A 21956-nucleotide genomic window follows, 5' to 3' on the forward strand; every position below is an offset into this window, starting at 1 on the left:
ATTTTTTTCAATTCTGTTATAGATATATATGTATGTATATTTAAATCATTCCTCGGCAAATATTCATGACTATAAAATACACTAAACAGAATGTACACTTAACAACAGTTTCATTTTTCAATGCAACTTTGCAAGCATTTGTTATAATAAAAAAACAAGCTTAGCTTGGGAACTGGATTTTCATTAATAGCTTCTAAATGTTGCTCTAGAAAAAGATGTTCTAACTATAGTGGTAAGTCATGTTTAGGAGACGCTGTAGAACGAATGCGCCCCCCACGACCCCCAAATTCATATGTTGAAATCTAATCCCCATTGTGATGGTATTTGAAGGTGGGGCCCTTGAGAGACAATCAGGTCATGAAGGCAGAGCCCTCATCAATGGGATTAGTGCCTTTATAAAAGGGACCCCAGAGATCGTCCTTGCTTTTTCTTTCATGTGAGGACACAGAAAGAAATTGGCAGTTTGCAACCTGGAACAAGGTTCTCACCATAACCCAATCATGCTAGCGCACTTATCTTGGAATTCTAGCTTCCAGAATGGTAAGTAATAAATTTCTGTTGTTTATAAGTCACCCAGTCTATGGTATTTTGTTTCAGCAGCCAGGTGGACTCAAACAGAAAACATGTACAATTATGTTCATAGGACTACCATTTATAAAAGCAAACTACAGGAAACAAATGCCTATCACTAAGATAATTGATATTCTCTTATATTCATAAAAGGGAAGGTTATATTGCCATGAACAAAACACAATTACTTTCAACAATAAGAATAAATCTATAGAACAATGGTGAATGAATAAACAAGTTCACATGGATTGCCTATGTGTGCAGTAAAATGCCATTTCTAGAAAATTCAAAAGTTAGCAAAACTAAGCAATATGTTATTTGGGAATTCATACTTGGATGCTGAAATTCTTTTTTAAAAGCAAGGGAAAAAGCAAAGGCAACTAAGGCAAAAATAAACAAGTGGGACTATATCAAACTAAAAAGCTTCTGAACAGCAAAGGAAATCATCAGTAAAATGAAACGCAACCTACTGAATGGGAGAAAATATTTTCAAATCATATATCTGATAAGGGGTTAATATCCAAAATATATAAAGAACTCATGCAACTCAATAGCAAAAAACCAAACAATGTGATTAAAAAATGAAGAGAAGATCTCATAGATATTTTTCCACAGAAGACATACAGATGGCCAACACATACATGAAAAGGTGCTCAATGTTACTATCATTAGGGAAATACAAATCAAAACCACAATGAGATACCACCTTACAGCATTAGAATGGCTATTTTCAAGAAGGCAAGGAATAACAAGTGTTGGTGAGAATGTAGAAAAAAGGGAACCCTCATGTACTGTTGGTGGGAATATAAATTGATGCAGCCACTGTGGAAAACAGTATGGAGGTTCCTCAAAAACTTAAAAATAGAACTACCACATGATCCAACAATTCCACCTCCGGGTATTTATAAAAAGAAAATGAAAATAATAACTTCAAAAAATATATGCACCCCTATATTCATTGCAGCATTATTTACAATAGTCAAGACATGGAAGCAACCTAAGTGTCCATGAGTGGATGAAGAACATGCAAAATACACACACACACAGGAATATTATTCAGCCATAAAAGAGAAAGAAATCTTGCTATTTGTGATAACTTGGATAGACCTTGAGGGCATTATGCTAAATGAAATAAGTCAGACAGATAAGGACAAACACTATATGATATCACTTACATGTAGAATCTAAAAAACCCCAAAAGCAAAAAACCAAGCCCATAGATAAAGAGAACAGATTAGTGGTTGCCAGAGCTGGAGGATGGGGGTGGGCAAAATGGATGAAGGTGGTCAAAAGGTACAAACTTCCAATTATAAAATAAATAATATATAGCAGTGACCATAGTTAATAATATTGTCTTACATATTTCAAAGATGCTAAGAGAGTAAATCTTAAAAGTTCTCATCACAAGAAAAAAAAATTGTAACTATGCATGGTGAGGGATATTAACCAGATTTATTATAGTGATCATTTTGCAATATGTACAAGTATTGAATCATTATGTTGTATACCTGAAACTAAAATAATGTTCTATGTCAATTATACCTCAATTTTAAAAAAGCAGGGAGATGGAAATGATAAAACCAAATTCAGGATGGTAGTGATGTGTTTGGGGCAGGGATTTGGAAGAAGCATGGAAAAGGGGCACAGAGCTAGGTACCCTTGCCATCAGTGAGGTTAGCACGGCTGTAGGTCTTAGGTTTGCTGGTGGCATCACTGGTGTTTCTTTTAATTATATGCTTTGTAGTATATATATTTGTTATACACATTCCTTTGTAGGTATCAAATGTTACATAATAAAAAACATTAAAGATACCTGGCTAGCAACGTATACATGCAAACAGCTTTGACTATATAAATCTAAAAGTTAAGGCCTTATTTTGCTGACATACATGCAAATATGTATTTTGCATTTGAAAATTCATAGGCAAATTTAGTCCTACCATTCAAAATACATTAAAAGTCAAGATTTAATTTAGGTAGAAATGAACAGATTTTCAAATTCATGATTATCCCTAATACCCAATACCTACAGTGCTTCCCCCCCATTTTTTGACATTTATCAAACCAGTGGCAAAAGATAGAGTATTGGTAAATTAGATGAGAACACTAGCTGCTTTTTCTTCCTAAAGTTCACTTAAACTGTGAACTTAACTTTAACTATTTCTTGTGGGCAGGTATAGTCTTTTCCCCCTCGTTTTATCAGCAAGGAATTATTTTCTTAAGCAGAGTTTTATTGAGGTGAAGAACAAAGGCTCCAAATCAGTAAGCTCAGGCTTCCAATACATGCTGTGCCACTTACTGGTTGCGTGATTTTGTGGCAAGTTACTTAACCTCTTTAAACTCCACTTTCTTCATCTGTAAAATGAGGTGAGTAATAGTACCTAACTTGCTGAGTTGTGAAGGTTAAATATAACGAATGTCTACAATAAAAACAAATGCTTGTAATAAACTTGGTCTCAGGCCTGGCAGCTAGTAAACATTTAATAGGTTTTAATTATTGTAATTATATGTCAGCAAGCATACAGTAGTGAAAGCCAGTACAAAAGTGATTCTTAAATATCAGAGAAAAAAATCACTTGGTTTCTCAAGATCAGGACTTCAAATGCACACTGACATTTGAATTCTAGAAAGTGTTAAAAGAAGCCTAACACTCCCGTTGCTGGGTTTCCTCCCTCAGCTTGCAATACATCCCTTGCAGATAATGGGTGGCTGACGCAGGAAGAGAAAGCATGTGATAAATCTAATAACAGACCGATCTACACTTATTTTTCCTGATTCAGGACACATGATAGCTTACACAAAGCACCGGTAACAACAGATCTCTATGGTACTTTGCAATTCTAGGCTTGTTCCTAGCATCTACTATATGTAAAATGTATTAACAAACAAAAATCCCGAACTTTGTAAACTTAACATGCGTTTATATACAAGAATATGGGTTTTTTTTAGTAATATTATACACACCCTATTATCTGCCTCAGTAAACAGCGCAGAGTCAAATAATTCAATAGCCAAACAACAACAAAACCCCCCACCAATGTAACAGTGGCCTTGGTAGTGAAAAATAAGAAATCTCAGTAATTTAATATCTCATACTTGAAGAAATTCATTCTTCATTGGGGCATCAGATAAAATAAACATGCAAAATACTATTTATTCATTTTTATTCCAACACTTCAAATATTTATATATAAATTTAACTTATTAATATTTTTGTAAAAACTTTCCACTTCCATTACTAAATACAGATGTTTTTTCTCTGTGCTCTAAACACAGTGTAATTTTGCAGTAGGTAACTGTGAGTTATCTCAAATTAGACTCAGGGAAAAGTATAACCACTGAATCAGAAACATTTAGTTGTAGTTGCAACTAAATAGCCTTTTTTCTTCCTGATAGAGAAGTGACTCTTCTACTGACTTGAAAACCAGAATTTTTTAAAAAAGGTTAAAAAGTAACTCAATGCATAGTCCTATCCAGTGCCTCTCTTGTGGTAGTACAATATACTCATTTCTTATACTCACCAAATAACGTGTTTGGCAGTTTTCTGTTATTTTGCCATAAAATCAATGCATTAAAGCTGTATACAAGAGAGAGACAGTGAATCAGATTCTTCAGGGGTTCACCAATGGGTGTCCTGGGGAGAGGTGACATCTGTGTGAAGTGTCCCACCAAAGTTTCCCAAAACTGGCCTCACTACTAATTTAGCACTTGATAAAAAGCCTGTGACTGCTCCCCACCCAATAGTTGGTACATTTTTTTAAACTTTTCATTTTATATTGGAGTATAGTTGATTAACAATGTTGTGATAGTTTCAGGTGTACAGCAAAGTGATTCAGTTAAACATATACATGTATGTATTCTTTTTCAAATCCTTTTTCCATTTAGGTTGTTATAGAATATTGAGCAGAGTTCCCTGTGCTATATAGTAGGTCCTTGTTGGCTATCCATTTTAAATACAGCAGTGTGTACATGTCAATTCTTAAGGTCAAGGACTCATCTTACACACCCTGTAACTCCAACATATAAGCTAATGCCTGGCACTAGTTCTCAAACATTTGCTGCTTTATAAAACAGACCAGAATAAAAGAAAGGAATGACAGTAGAAGAATATTCTGGATTTTCAGGCTTATTTGATATTGAAACCAATTCTATGCAGCCAATTAAAGGCAGAAAATGACATAGAACTGTGTGTAACTGGGGCAAAAGTTGCACTCCACCCAGCACCTTTATGGATGCCTGCTATGGTCTAGGCACGAGGCTAGTCATAGGCACAAGCAAACTGTGTCCGAATCAGGGCACGCGTAGTTTGCTTTGTGCTGTGAAGATCTACTTGTAGTCTTGATGGAGTAGAAAAATAAAAAATTTATTTGATCCTCTTTCAAAAAGGTAATTATAAACCAAATTCAAGTACCTCTGAAGTTTAGGAAAGTTCACCCAAGCTTTCCTTTGTGATACTTCTTTTTGACCTTCCTGAGTTCACAAAGGTTTTGTTCCAAGTAGATTCAGTGATGTAACAGAAAGCCTTTATGCTCATTTCCAGCAGTAAGCCAGAGAGCTAGTGCTGGGCAGTTTGGTAGAGCAGATCCTCGTGTGATTTACAATGTGAAGTCTATCTCAGAGAGGATCATAAAAGTGGAATTATCAGATGATTGATCCAGAATTAAGCTGGGGGTCACATGTTCTGTAACTTTTGACTTTTTAGTAAAAAAGAAATTTCTCTTTCCCATTTTTACAAACTGCATAAAAGTCTGTTATTTCTCTGTGGCTTCCTGACTGCCACAATGGCAACAGACTTCCATCTGCTTGACTTTCTTCACTTAACTCTGACATTTTGAGCTTCAGCGATTGATTATCTAACTGACTTGGGAAGCAATCTCAAGTAATTTCAATGTTTGTATATGTTTGTGTAGGTGCCTGTGTGTGTATATATGCTTGAGCACATGTATCTAAACTGATGGACATTCTGAGCAGATAGGGATTATACTGTTTGGTATTCTGTTTTCACTATTTAAAATCTCAAGCAACCAGGAAAACTTCACTAATTTGAAAAGCATGGATCACCAATATCTGGACCAGAATGGGTTATTTGATGTTTTAATTAAACAACAGGATTGGTATCTATTTGGCTAGGGATTTAGAGCTACTTAGAATGGTGAACCATTGTGACTAGACTCATATTGACTTAATGAGGTTTTTCTATTTGTTTCCCTAAAGGATAAAATCGAGGGGAAAAGGATTTTTCACATCTAATAAAGCTTGTCTATTTCCCCCTATCCATCCCAATTTCAATGTCTAGTTCTCTTTGCTATAATGAGGGTAAGAAGCTCAATATACTGAACACATCTTGACCATTTTTTTTCCATTAGGATACACTGTGAACAGCACCTTCACACTGATGTCTAACCTGGAATCCCAATAAATTTCATAAATTTGAGTCTTAAGTAGAATGATAAAACTGCAAACTGGTAATTTATTTTTATAAAGGTCATCACAGGCCTATACAAAAAAAGCTATTTATGTGTACAAATGTGTATATGGTATATAGGACTTTTAAAATTCTAAACATAGGTAGATTATATACGGGCCCTATTTAAGTTCTTAGAGAAATTCCTACTTGTCTTAATATAAGTACAGCCACCCTGTGAATGCCCAAATCCTCCTCAGAAGCAGTTTTCTAATGTTATCCTATGAAGACAGATGCTTCAAACAACCTGCATTAAATTATATTTTTAATACAACTAAAGAAAATGTTATGTGGAGGGGATGCTTTTCTGACTTAAAAATGAAGGAGGTGTCTGAGCAACCAGGCTGATGCTAAGCTGAATCCTTGGCAGGAACCTGTGTTCCTTAGGCCCAGAGGGTTGGTTTTGTAATCAATCAATCAATAAAGAAGTAAGTACACATAAATGATGGTATATTGCAAACCATGAGACATTTTATTAACAAACGACAATTGATCACATGATTTTCTCTTTCCTTCTTTCGCCTGTGGGAGATATGTTGGTTTTGTAGGGTGTGTTTTTCACAGGAAACTAGGTCTTCTCCTTCACTCTTTTACACACACACACACACACACACACACACACACACAGCCCTTCTTGATTTCACTTTTAAGACATTCTTGAGTATGATGGAGAGCAAAGCATCACAGGCAGCAGGCTGATGAGGGTAATGAGAAGGAATGGAATCAGGTAATGAAGCTAAATTTCATAAACTTGATAGGCACGATTGTTGGACAAACACTGGATAGTTTTTTAATTATTGTAGGGTATGAAAGAGTCATACAAAGCTAGAGTGAGATATTTACAATGAATATTTAAATATCATATAATCCTCTTCCTGATCAGAAAGTAACATATATTTATTTGGAAAATATACCTTCAAAGAAGAAAATATAAATCATGTAATTCCTACACCCTATGACAATACTCTCAACTGTGTTAAGATTGTGATGCATTTTGGAGTTTTACTACATCATTGAGAGGCAAAAAATGACTAAGAACCCGTATGTTTTTCCTGTAGGTTCTGTCCTTTGAAGGCTTGTAGGAAACCAAGGTGATATAAAAATCCTGCACCCCTTATAAGTAGTTTCAGACTGCACCACTGAAGTAAGAGGTTTTTTATCAGTATGTACCCTTACATTGGTTCATTTTTGAGGGTAGACACTGACAAAACTGGAGATATTTAGGGTACTGACACCAGTAGTGGATCTGGGTACAGAACCACTGTTCTTCGGTTCACCTGCTTTTCTTATGCTTTGCAGAAACTGAAAAGCTCATGCCAGGCTGAAATTTGTAATTAATGACATTTACCTTCTTAAAAAGAATGGGATTTATAGGAACTGAAAAGCACAGGAAATATTAGGAAGGGAGAAAAACTATCAGTGGACATTCAACCACTTAAACATTTACTGTGGAAAAACATTTTATTTTAAACTCACATTATTCCCAAGGGTACAAAAATTCCTATTGATTATTCTATATTTGACCATTTTCCCCTAACTTTAATAATAAACAAACTTCCATGTCAACTAGTGTTCCTGTCCCCCATTAACTTATGTAAGATGCATCTTAATGCATAAATTAACAAAAATAAAGCTACTCTGATGCAAAACAATGTTCCATTTCCCTAATTCCCGTGGCTTTTTTGAGTTTTTTAAACTTATTTTTTACTTTAATGCTATATTTCTGTATAAGTACAGTTAGTCCCCTACATATGAACCTTCAAGTTGCAAAAAAGATGTGAACGTTTGTTCGCATGTCCAATCACATAAGTTAGTTCACGTGTCTGGCATACGTTGTCATGTGCAGGCATCCTCTACAAGTGGTTGTGCTTTTGTGTACTTTACTTTTGTGTGAAAAGTATTATAAACCTATTACAGTACAGTACTATATAGCCAATTGTGTTAGTCAGGTACACCTAGGCTAACTTTGTTGGACTTAAGAACAAATTGGACTTACGAACAAATTGGACTTACAAACGCACTCGTGGAACGGAACTCATTTGTATGTAGGGGACTTAACTGTAATTCAATCAAAGGGTTCAAATGTCAAAATTATATTAAGAAGTGGTCTATTGATAAATCATATTTGCACCATTGTCCTGTTCTTAACTTTTTCTGACCATCTATGCCCTATAGGTAATCTCACTTCTATTAGTTTCTTATGCCATGTTCCTTTGTTTATTAATAACTATAAAAAGTCTATATGTATATAGACTATGTTATCGATAAACTATAAAGACAGTATATATATACATATATATATACATACATATGAATGTTTAAGCTAGGCATGTCTTACAAAAATGTCAATATTAGGTTCTTGAACTGAAGGTAGCATACTGTATGTACACACATATATATTATTATAAACTTGCTTTTTAGTAATATATTCTGGAGATCTTTCTACAACAATACAAAGTTTATTTATACCATTTTTATAGCTGCAGTAAGAGGATATATCATAGTTTAATCAGTCTCGTAGTGGTAAACATTTGGGATTTTTTTTTGATATGATTAAATTGTACTACCAAGAATAAGTTAGCACAGAAGCTATTTTTGTTTGTGCACGGTTATATAGGTAAAATGCATTTCCAGAAGTGGGATTATTGAGTCAAGGATAAATACACTTGTAATGAAGTAGATGCTGAAAAACTGCCCTGAAGTAGATGCTGAAAATTATGGTAAGCAGAATAATGGTCCCTCAAAGATGTCCATATCCTAGGGGAATCCTTTCACAATGTACACGTATATCAAATCATCATGTTGTACACTTTAAATATTTTACAATTTCATTTGTCAGTTATACCTCAATAAAGTTGAAAAAGAGAAGAAAAAAGTCCATAGCCTAATCCTTGGAACCTGTTAATATATTCCCCTATCACAGCAAAAGATAATTAGAAGATGTGATTAAGGTTCAGGATCTTAAGATGGGGAAGTTATCTTGGATTATCTTGGCCCAATATAATCACACGAGTCTTTAAAAGTGGAAGAGGAAGAAGGCAGATAAACTCGTGGGAGAGATGTGATATGAGAAGGGCTTGACCTGCCATTGCTATCTTTGAAGATGGAAGAAGAGAGTCATGAGTCAAAGAATGAAGGGAATGACCCTCAGCTGACAGCCACAAGAAACCAAATTTTACCAACACCTCGAACGAGCAAGAAAATAGGGACCCTCAGTTCTAGAACCTCAAAGAAATGGATTTTCCTCTGGCATGTCCAGTAGCGAACACAGCTCTGCCGTCACATTGATTTTAGCCCTGTGAGACCTCTGTGCGATGTCTAAATCTACAGAACTACAAGATGATAAATCTGTCTTGTTTTAAGTCTCTAAAGGTATGGTTATTTGTTATAGCGGCAACAAAAAATGAATACACCCCCACTACAGCGTCTGAACCACTTTGTACTCTCATCAGGGTATCTAAGTGTGATTTTAATTTGCATTTCTCTTTGTACCAATAAGGCTGAGCATCTTTACATTGATGTTTATTTGTACTCAGTGTCTATTCATGTTTGTTGCTCACTTTTCTACTGGGTTGTTCATATTTATCTATTCAAGTTCTAAAGGTTCTTCATATATTCAGAAGATGAGGACTTCAAATGTGACAGGACTTGCAACTATTTCCCCCCAAATCATTCACTTTTCTACGAATTTAAAGGTGAGCCTTGACCTCTTCATTATTTTCTCTAGTTTCTATGAAAATTTCATAAAAGTGTTGTAGGTCTCTGGGTAACACAAGCTAAAATACCAGCAAGATAACATGTTTTAGAGGGAAGAAATAAAAAAGAAGAAAGAACTGTTGAATAAACTTGCTTTTTTCACTTTCTCACCTTGAGTCTGAATCATTCCTCTCATGGCTCCTTTTTAATGCCTTAGCTTTAAGTAGCTCCCAATTCTAGAGTGGTCCCTACCAGGGGGAAAAAAGACTGTGCACTAAGCACAGCATTTTGTAGCAGAGTCTTCAATTAAAAGTTGCACTGTTAGACCTAAAGCTGTCCAAGAACCTAACACCTGGTGTTTCATATCAGCAGAGGCAGTGGTATTATTATGCACAGTGAAATGTTGACAAGCCCTCTCTGCAGTGACACCAGGCAGCTCAGGTTATAATTACCCTTGTTACCTCATTGCTTTCTCTGCTATATACACAGCAAGTGAGCTCTTGCTTGGGAGACAGATTTGTGTTTACAGCCAGAGTTGCTCCTTTTTAATTCAAACCAGGTTTGCTGATAGCTGGGAGGGGTGGAAGGGAGGGAAGAAAAACTGTTATAATTAGAGTACCAGGAAGAGAAACAATAAACACTTAAACGATGAGGAGGTGATCATCAAGCACTCTGTAACAGAAGATGAGGGTTTAAGCCAGGCATATCTGACAAGGATATCAGTACTAGGTTCATTAACTGCCCTTCCTGCTTTCAGAATATTTTAAATGTGGCAATTTACATTAAAATGGATTTAGTGACACCATCTTCTCATTACTGTCAGTTTACATTTGGGTTCATAAACTATAATTGTAAATAAAATATGCTTTTCATTACAATGTCTATTTAGTAGAATACGGTAGGAAATTAGAAGCATAATCACGATCTAAATTATTAATTCAGTGATATTTTTCAGGTGCCATATGTAGATACCCCATTGTGCATAATGAACGTGCACACAGTGGTTGAATTAAGTCTACATCTCCATGCTCTGCCTCCCCTTCCCTCACCTTATTTTGTTTTTGCTTCTCTACCTCTTCACCGTGGTACATGGTAAAAGGGTGTTTCTCAAGTAGTCTGCCTGTGATCATCTATACCATTATTTTTATCTCATTTCTCCCACTAAGTTTTAAGACACCCCTAATAAGTAGCACCCTTCTTCCATGTCTATGTTCTAAATATGCCGAGAAGAGAACGATTAGGAGACTAAATACTAGCTTTATTATGGACAAAGTTAAATTGGAGAATATAACTTAGTCTGTGGGATAAATGGACTAGAATTTGGGAGATTCCTGGTCTGTCCTGATCAGAGTGGACGGTGCAGGCTTCCCCTCTGTAGTGGGCTGAATAATAGCCATCAAAAATATCAGGTCCTAATTCCTGGCACCTATGAATGTTAACTGGTAAAGTTTTTGCAGATGTGATTATATTAAGGATGTTGAGATGGAGAGATTTTCCTGGTTATCAAAGTGGGCCTTAAATGCCATGAGAAGTGTCCTTGTAAGACAGAGGCAGAGGGATATAAGACAGGCTGAGGAGGAGAAGGCAATGTGACCACAAAGGCAGTGGTGGGAGTGATGCAGCCACAAGCCAAGGAATACCAGCAGCCAAAGAAGCTGGAAGAAGCAGGGAATATTCCCCCTTCTAGAGCCTCTGAGGGAGTACAGTCCTGCTGACACCTTGATCTTGGCCCAGTGAAACTAAATTTTGAACTCTGTCCTCCAGAACTGTGAGAGAGTACATTTCTGCTGTTTGTAGGCACTAAATTTGAAGTAATTTGTTATAACAGCCTCAGGAAACTAATATGCCCCTCCCACTCATCTCTGGTAGACAGCCCCTGGATGTGCTGAGGATGAAGGTTCTCAAGAGGAAGAAGAGCTGAGAGAGTCATTTGTGCCAGGTAGTGCTTGAAAACTCACCAATCATGTGGGTCATGCCACGTTTTGTGGGGCATGCCACGTTTTGTGGGGCAGAGTGACTTAAAAACAGGGAGGGGCCAGGGATGTGTTAGGGTAAATCTCTCTTCATAGAAACATCCCCCTTTCCCTTGATTCATGGACATCCCTAAATTCTAACAATTGCAATGTTAAAATAACTTTTGCTACTTAAATATGATTGTCACTATGTCTGAACAAAGGCTGAAGTTGAAATCAGCTTCTATATCAGAGAACTTTGAAGGTCAAGATTGACAGTGTATGTTAGTATAACAAAGATTATCCGTCAAATTGAAATTTTACTCTCCACCTCACAAACTACTTCCATGTTGCAGCATGGAAGGGGAGGTTATCTTTTGTCTTGATTAATGAAAGAAATAAATTAGTTGATATCAACATTATCAAACTCCCTGCTCATCTTCACCTGTGAAATGGTACTATTTATTTGTAAATGTTCAAGTTTGTTCTATTTTAAAATATTTTCCCTCAACATTGAATAATTACATGGAGAAATTACTATATTTATCTACTCGAAATATCTTCTCTTGAAATGTTTCTACTCTGCTTTAAAAAAACTGACAAATCACGGAAAATTTTGTCAAAAATCCGAAGACACATATATAACAAAAGAAAACAAAAGCATCACCTACTGACTTTGCCTCAGAGGATCGTGATTCATGAAGCCTAACGATTGGTTTGCTGTTATTATCTTCCCTTTCATATGGCCTTCCCTTAATACGATGTGTTGAGTATTATTTCCCATAACAGGTCTAAATAAATTAATGTTTATTCAACATTTAATGAGTGCCAACTATGTACAAAGCATTATTAAGTGAACAAAACAAAGACCTCTACCGTGCTGGCCTTACTTTCTTATGTCTAGGATAACCTTTGGAGAATCTGATTTAACTCCATTGGAGGAACATCTTTGCTTAACTTGGGCACATGCAAGCAATGAATAACATGCAGAAGCTTAGGCATGCCATAGAAACCACACAAGTAACGGAGAATGATCATTTTCTTTCTTGTGAATGAAAATTAAACATTAAACAAAATTTTTGAATAGGTCATTCCCTCTCACTGAAGGAGGGGCAAAAAGATTATAATGTTCTACTGAATCTTTATCATTTATTCCCTAGCTCTCTGGAGCAGGTGCTCTGGACCTAAAAGAAACTGGGATAGACCAGAGAATCCAGTATTATAAGCACTGGACTTTATGAAAATGGTAATATACTTTCCTTTCTATTTTTCTTCAGTTTATATTTCGTAGCACTCTTTGGAAGCTCTAAGTTTTTCTTTCTTTTGTTTTGCTCTTTAGCAAACAAGTGCATGTTTTGGAACCTGTTACCTATGCTATGCATACTTATTCTCTAATTATTCCATATTTGTATCTTTTACTTCCATAAAAATATTTTAATTTCCTTTGTGGGGCTTTATTGTACCTTATATTATTTTATATGTCCTTAGCACAGTGCTAGAGAGTAGGCATTTAATGAAATGTCTCAATTGATATGAGCAGTACAAAAACGTGACAATGGCTAGAAAGAAGAGATACAGCATATAATAAAGCAGTAATGAGAATTTAATAGGTCAAAAAGAAGTTATGTTGTTTAATCATTTTTTTTAACCATATTTCTTCTTAGACTTCTTCTTTCACTGTTCACTGGTCATCACTTGCAAATTTGGAATATGAATATTTTTACAAAGCAATGAATAGGGACAAGTGTTCATGATATTTAAGGGCTACTGAAGAGGAAATAATTTTCTTTAATCGACAGATTATGTCATGTGGCTCTAAAACTTAAAAACTAGCAAAAAATTTTTTTTGACATTTTACTCATTTGACCAATTATCATTACTCTTTATTAGATCATTAATGCCATAATCTCCTTTGAATAATTTGATTCCCTTTCTTTTGAAATGTACATTTGACCTCTTTCTAAGTGGACATTGCCAGTTTACTCTTTAAAAATTTATCTACTTGTGGGTAAATAAGTAAACTCTCTTTCAGTGGATCACTAAGCAATTCTTGGAAGTGAGGTTGACAGATGGGTGGCAGGTCTTAGATATATAAAGAAAGGCTGTCATTTTGATACGTTTAGACTGTCTGGTGAGCACTCTCCTCCTTGCCTTCCCATAATCCAGTTCTTAAAATTTTTCCTACAACCTTATCCAAAAAGTTGTTTAACTTTTTTTTTTTAAGAGTTGTTTAACTTTTTCTACATGAGACAAAGGTAATTAGAAAGTCTGATGTAACTGTAATAATTCTAACAAAGGATATCTTAGGAGGTTTCAGAGAAAATTGTAAAACATTATTGAAGAAAATTATAGAAGACCTAAATAAATGCATTGCTATACCATGTTCATGGAGAGAAAGATTCACTTTTGAAAAGATGTTTTATCCACAAACATATTAATAATTTCCTATTCCTGTTAGATGTTTTGTTTTGTGGAACAGAAAAAAAAATACTGATTTTCTGAAGCTAATAAAAGTGCAAAAACCCTTGAATAGTTGAAAATTTCTGCAGAACACTATCATGGAGGCACATTGTTTATCAGATATCAAGACATCATGAAGCAATAGTAATGAAGACATTGTGGCATTTGTTCAGAAATAAATACAACAATGGAACGGAGAGTGCGGAAACAATCTAATTGATATGGGGCAATCTACTGTATAATAGCTGTAGCATTACAAATCAGTGGAAAATAGAGGGATTTTTAAGCAAATGGAGGTAGAACAATCAGCTATTTTTCTAAAAATGAGAGTAATAACAGTACCCTCAGCTCACGCAGTTGTGATAGTTTAATTATAAGTGAATGAATACATTGTTACATCTATCTTATTAACAATTAACATTTTTTACACTATGAAGTCCCTATTCATATTTTCCCATCATCCCATTGGATCACTTCTCTTTTTCTTAATGTACTGTATGCACTTTCTGGAAGTTAAGAAAGTTAGCTCTTTGTCATAATGATTGCAAGTGTTTCTTCTGTTTTTGTCACTTAAATTATAGTAACTGTTTTATTACATGGTATTTTAAATTTTTATCTAGTCAGAGTCCCCTATGATGTTTAGGTTTTATATTATGTAGGAAACAAAGTATTTTTATTTCATAATTAGAAAATTTCCCAGTCTTTCTTTTTGATTTTGTGTGTGTCCATTGTTTGTCTTTGAATCACTGGTTTACCTGAAACTTACTTAGTGTAAGGAAGGAATGTATTTTCATTTCTTTCTGAAATTTCCTGATAGTTTTCATAAATTTGTTTTCTAGGCTGGTTTCTAACTTAGTATTATTATGCTGAATATACTACCACACACTCCAAAAATATTTGGAATTTTGATTGGCCTCAGGTTAATCATGAAAAAAATTGAGATGAATAATTTTTAATGTATACTTGGAGATAATCAATTTGCTTGTTTAAAAATTGTACCCAAATAAGTGAGCATCTAATTTTGCCAATGGGAAACAGCATTTAGGTCTTCTGAGTTCAGAACAAATGACACATCTACACCCCTAGCTAGTATTAAAAGTTTTAACAAGGAATGTATTTTTGGACTTTCAACGGATTTCTCTGACCTAAGGTGCACTTTTCAGTTTGTGGGGAAACGAGCAGGAAGAAGTGAATCAGGAATGGAGGAAGTGAGTGTGAGTCATACATTTTTATATTTGAGTCAGTCTTAAATTCGTTTCTGCCTCTATTTTTATATGGATAAAAGGCTTCGCAGAATAGCAATCTCATAATTTTCATGTTTGACTATTATTGACCAATTCATTTTTGTTCTTTATTTTGTTAGTCCAGAAACATCCTGCAAAAAATTTCTCTCTTCTAGAAGCTAACGAACTGTCACTGACATCTGCTAGTTTTTTGAAGCACTCTGCAAAGGGTTCTATTTGTGTTCTTCCTGATTCCAGGGACTTGAAGATATTTTAGTTCTTTCAACATCTATAATTTTGTTTGCTAGAGTTCAAAATTAAGTTTTCACTTCTTAGTGTATTGTCATTGAGGTCATGCAACTCTTCTATGAGTGACAGGGAGAGGCCATACAGAGCTTTGTTCCTTCTCCCTTTTAGGACCATTTAGAAAATATAAATCACATTTCCTGTTTCCACATTCTCATCTCCTACTCATTCCTCCACCCACTGCAATTTGGGCATCAACCTAACACTCCTTAAAACTCTCTATTTTGGGGTTTTCAGACATTCTGTTCCATTTGATACTAGACTGTACATTCTACAGGAGCAGGGATGTTTGTCTGTCTTGTTCCCTGCTGTGTTCCAGTACCTAGTAAACGGAAGGCCTTCTAAAAACATTTTCTAGGAATGAATGTATGACCACACTTATTCTCATTCTGCTCTTAGGCTTCACTGATGCAGCTTTCAGCTTTCTTTCTCCTCATTCTCTTTCAGAGGCTACCCCAAGACTCAGTTCTAAGTCTACTTTCTTCCCTCTACACATTCTCCCTAGGCAGTTGCATCCATGCTCATGGTTTTCATTGCTACCTATACATATACTCCCAGATCTCTTATCTCCAGTCTTATTCTCTTTTCCAAACTTTGGACTGGTATTTCTCCAGGTGGGGTAAACAAGCCACCATAATCTGAATCACTTGGAGCATTTGTTTTGAAATACAGATTTTCTTCCTTATTCTGAATAAAGTATTTAGGGTTGAGCCTGGGATTCAGAAGTCTTAACATATTTCACAAATCCTTTTTTTTTTCCAGTGAGTTTTAGACACAAAACTGACTAGAAGTAGACTCAAGATGATATAATATCTAACTGACTAAGGAGAAAGTGATTGTTACAGAGAAATGTCATGAGGAACTGGGACTAAACCTGAGCCTCAAAAGATGTGTAGGAACCTCGAACTATTTCCCAAATCCATCCACTTCCCTTCATCTCCAGCCCTAACGCCCTAGTCTGAGCCACCATCACCTCCCAGATAGACTGTGGAAATAATGACAATTAGAATGATATTCATCATCACCAAAAGAAGAACAAAGAGGAAGAAAGAAGAAAATAGACAAATCTCAATGATGTCTAACATTTATTGAATACTTAAAATACATAAGACTCCTTTATGTGCTTCCAACTATTCCATAAGGAAGACAATACCCTCTTAACTGATATCCTTCTACTGATGCTCCCTATAATCCAACTTCCAAGCAGTAGCTAATTTAAAAAATGCAAGTCAGGTACTACCTCTCAGGACTCCACACTGCATGGAGATTAATCCTCTCATGGCTCACCTCTGCACTTAGAATAAAATCCAAGCTTTCTGTTGTGAATCATATTTCTCTCAGACCTTTCTCTCCATTCTCCATCTTGCTCACACCATTGACCTTTCTTCCTTCAAATGCACCAGATTTGTGGCTGTCTTGGTGTCTCAGCCCTTGCTCTTCGTCTGCTTGGATTCTCTTCTTCTACATCACCTTCTGGCTTCCGTTTTCTAATTAAGGTCCAACTTACATTGCCACCTCCTCATCACAGCCTCTCTCACGTCCCAATTTAAAGTAATCCCCCAGCCTCTATCACCCATTTTTTCCCTTTGTAGTACTTAATATACCCTGAAAGTAGCTTCTTTACTCATTTATTTACTTATTCATTGGTCTTCCTTGCTCCATTGGGACAGTATCTTCTTTTCTATTGCTGTCTCCCTTAGTGCCTTGTGGAGGGTTTATCCACAGTAGATACTCACTGGATGTTTGTTGAACACATGAAGGAACAGTAGGCAGATATTTGGGCAGCTGAGAAAAGTGTATGATAGTCTAGGGTACTGACACATGTGAAGTGCTGAGAACTGTTATTTCGGGGTACAAAGAATAGATCTTGTTCCTTTCCTCAATGGTTTACAACCCTCAGGAAATGAGTATGATATGGAAAATAGATTATTTCTTCCTCCTTTAAAAGTAAACAGCTTTGAAGGATTCTAACAGCAAAAGTAGGTGGCATGTATTTACATAGAGACGGTGCTGTTAGGTCTACAATCTACCCCTATAAGCCTCACTCAGCACCATATGCAAGAATTTGTGGGCATTCCAAAATCAAAGGTAGGAATTCAGTGGGTATCTACTTTATACCATAGAAACACAAATAAGCAACTATTCCTGTGAATCATATATTGACATATTAGTATGTACAATGTGTTAAAATTTAACTATGTACTGTCACTACTTGTACAGGATACTTTGTGTGTGGTGTGTGTGTGTGTGTGTGTGTGTGTGTGTGTGTGTGTGTGTGTGGTACGCGGGCCTCTCACTGTTGTGGCCTCTCCCGTTGCGGAGCACAGGCTCGGGACGCGCAGGCTCAGCGGCCATGGCTCACGGGCCCAGCTGCTCCACGGTATGTGGGATCTTCCCAGACCGGGGCACGAACCCGTGTCCTCTGTATCGGCAGGCGGACTCTCACCACTGCGCCATGAGGGAAGCCCCAGGATACTTTTTAAAGAATCTTTTTAGTAGAAAAGTTGTTTGTAACCAAAATGCCCAGAGGCAAAAAATAGAGAAAAATTCTTAATCACTGGTAGTTAAACTATGATTTGGCAAAAACATTTAAAAGGTGTACTTCTCTATGCCCAGTCTCTTGTGGATGGCTGTAAAATCGCATGTAAAAGAGAGGCATTACTAAGTGTGGTATAGATCAGTCAATGGAGTGGAAATTCTGCATGACTGCCAAAGTGCTTAAAAATCACTGGTCTACATCTCGTTGGAAGCGCCTGATTGTGATTTCACTGTGGGAGGAGTGACTAACACACATGTGTAGATTAGGAACATATGGGTCTCATTTTAGGGCTAGTGAACCTAAAGAGTTAATTGTGTATACACGTCAGTCATCATCAGTCAGTCAATCAGGCAACTAATACCTTTTAGGGTCCTGAATCTAAGGGAACTGAAATTGACAGCAAGCTGACAGTCCAAGGCCTGCTACCTAGATAACAGGTTGTGTGAACCAAGCCATTCCTGACTAGGGCTGACTAGGGCAGACGACACAGAGGAAGGGTAGCTCCTGCATGCGCCTGACTCCATAGCTACAGCGGTTCTCTGGAAAGCAACAAAGGCAATCTCTCATGCATTTGTTGTTTCTGTTAACAACTGCTAGTCCATTTCACACAAGACTAGAGTGTAAATGCGATCACATAATGCTGAAGCCAAAGGGGACCCCGGGGCTCACCTAAACCAACCCCACATTTAACCAATGCAGATACTGAGACCTAGAGTTAAGGGCACAGATTTGATCAGAACCCACATTCCTGACTCATAATCCAATATGTGGTTTACTATATAGTGTGTCCTTTTTTTTTTTTTTTTTTTTTTTTTTTGCACAGTACACAGGCCTCTCACTGTTGTGGCCTCTCCCGTTGTGGAGCACAGGCTCTGGACGCGCAGGCTCAGCGGCCATGGCTCACGGGCCCAGCCGCTCCACAGCATGTGGGATCTTCCCGGACTGGGGCACAAACCCATGTCCCCTGCATCGGCTGGCGGACTCTTAACCACCGCGCCACCAGGGAAGCCCTAGTGTGTCCTTTTAAAGTTAAGCATCTGACCACAGGTGTTTCTATGTCTGTTCTCTAATTGGTGAGACTGAGAAATCTAATTTTGCCAACTAAAATGAATACAGAAATCAGGATCTCAGCGTGTAACTTAATGGAGTGGATCTTTTAAAAATTTCACCTGTGGAAATGTATATGTAAATGAAAATCTTTTAAACAACCTCCAGAGGATTCTTTTAAAGATGGAGATAGTAGATAGAGATAGCAGATAGAGAAGTAGTTACAATTTAAAAAAAAAAAAATTCAAAGAAATACCATTAAAGAAAACATGTAAAAATAAATTTCTCTTTATAGGTTCTCAGCTAGAGGCCCAGTTCAGAATCACCTAGAAAGTTTTAAAAAGCACACATGCCTGATCCCCACCACAGACTAATGAATTAGAATCTCCAGGCTTGGACGTGGCATATGTGTGTTTTGAAAACAACATCTCCATATGATTTCAATATGCAATTTCTATCAACAATGTGGAAAATCTTACTCTTTTAGAAACAGTGGATAGAAAAATAAAAATGACAACATCCAAAGTTTAGACAAGTATCAAAACTCCTCTTTTCCACCAGATGTTCTACCACTCCAAGCATCTTTACAGTCATAGTGCACAAACAGACTGCATTATATCCAGATGCAGACACATAAAGCAGTTATATTTTAATTATAAGTTTGGATGGGAAAGAGTGAGAACAGAGAAAACAAAAAATCCATGGAAAATTCTAAAACCACATTTCAGCCAAGAATTCCCAGTACATCCTCACCCATCAAGTCCTCTGCCAAACCTGTTTCCAAGGAGCCATGTTGCCTGGTTGCAGTTCTGTATCCTTGACTTCCATTTGGCAAAGATAAGAGTGAATAGTGAGGTAAAGCTAATGCAGCGGGATAGAGAAAGAAAATGAAGAAAGGGTCCAAAAAATTCACAAAGTGAATAATAAATCACTGAAGATGCCAGAGTTGCCTAGAATCAGAAGAAAAACTGACACTCAGATAATGGAAATGGCAGCTGAAAAGATGGTAAATAGTACATGTTCACATTGCTGGCAAGAGCAACAGTTCAAAATTTCTTTAATACTGAGCTTAAGAATATAGCACATGGGCTTCCCTGGTGGTGCAGTGGTTAAGAATCCACCTCCCAGTGCAAGGGACCCGGGTTCCAGCCCTGGGCCAGGAAGATCCTACATGCTGCGGAGCAACTAAGCCGGTGTGCCACAACTAGTGAGCCTGCACTCTAGAGGCTGCGAGCTGCAACTACTGAAGACTGTGTGCCACAAATACTAAGCCCACGCGCCTAGAGCCCACGCTCCGCAACAAGAGAAGCCACCACAATGAGAAGCCTGCGCACCACAATGAAGAGGAGCCCCCGCTCGCCACAACTAGAAAAAGCCCGCATGCAGCAACGAAGACCCAACACAGCCAAAATAAATAAATAAATAGATTAAAAAAAAAAAAAGAATATAGCACACAGTTAAGAAAAGTTATCATTTCAGAATAGAGCAGCATATAAAGAGAATTTTTATGGACACCTTTTTATGGACACCTAGGCATTCCCCCAAAGAAGAACTGCTTCCATTTTAGGTTAAAGTAAGAGAAAGCCAAGTACCAACTCAAACTCTGAGCTAGAAGTTATGGTTTAGAATGGTTACTAATTTGGAAAATTAAACTAAAGTCTCCAACATCACCTTTTATCTGTTTTGTCCTCTGCCTTGGTGTTTTATTTACAGGGATAAAGTTCTCTTGCTTAGGGCAACAGAACAAAAAGAGAGGAAACACAACTACTTCATGACATACTTGCTTATATATCACAGTTTGGTTTCCTGGCAGCTATCAACACCTTTTGTTCCAGTGAGGTACTGTAACTCCAGGGGTAATCCTACCCAGCCATGACATATGTTCCCGGATGGAATGTCTTCCTATTAGGGAGAATGCAGTGGGAGTCCACTGTTTTGTGTTTGGTGTTTCTCTTTTAACAGCCTCGCCTTTCAATGACATCACTGTTAGTCCTGAGATATGACTGCACTTCCCCAGCTGCCTGATAGTGAAGCAAAGGTTACCTTCTATTTCACCGCAGTGTTGTCATCAAAGAGCTCTATTTCACAGATGTGACAACGCAATGAATAAGATTTTCTCCAAGTGTGTGAAAAGGCCAAAGCAACCTTTTCAACAGGAAACCAATGAGGCGGCAGGATTCAAATAGCCTCCCTAACAGATAACCTGCAGCCTCTGATATCATCCCAACCTTCCCCAAAGAGTGACTGCTTTGTGTTCAACTTTGTGTTTTTTTTGCCCTTCGGAACTCAAAATAAAACAAAGAGAAAGGCCCATATACACTGAATGGATGGGCAGAATACAGATGCCCATTAGCCATTTATAAATACACAGTCTCTTCATAATGACTTGGATCTCACGAAGACCTAGAAAAGGAATTTGATAGAAGCTTAAAGAGAATCATTGTGAGAGTTTTACAAACAAAAAAGCAGGTTGGAAAGCATTTATAAACCTTTATGAAAATCTGTGTGCCATTCCATTTCTTTTCGTTTGATAGGAATTTAGTTACTAATTGGAGTAAATGGCTAAAATCAAGATTTTTATTCGTTGAGAAGAAAGTATTTTGTCCTTCAAGCAATGACAATGATTTCATAATGAAAAGTGGAGTTCTGTAAGAAATTTTCATTTAACAAGAAGGTGTCTAAGTGCTCAAAAACAGGCT

This window comes from Kogia breviceps, chromosome 4 (genome assembly GCF_026419965.1).
Source record: "Kogia breviceps isolate mKogBre1 chromosome 4, mKogBre1 haplotype 1, whole genome shotgun sequence".
Lineage (NCBI taxonomy): Eukaryota > Metazoa > Chordata > Mammalia > Artiodactyla > Physeteridae > Kogia > Kogia breviceps.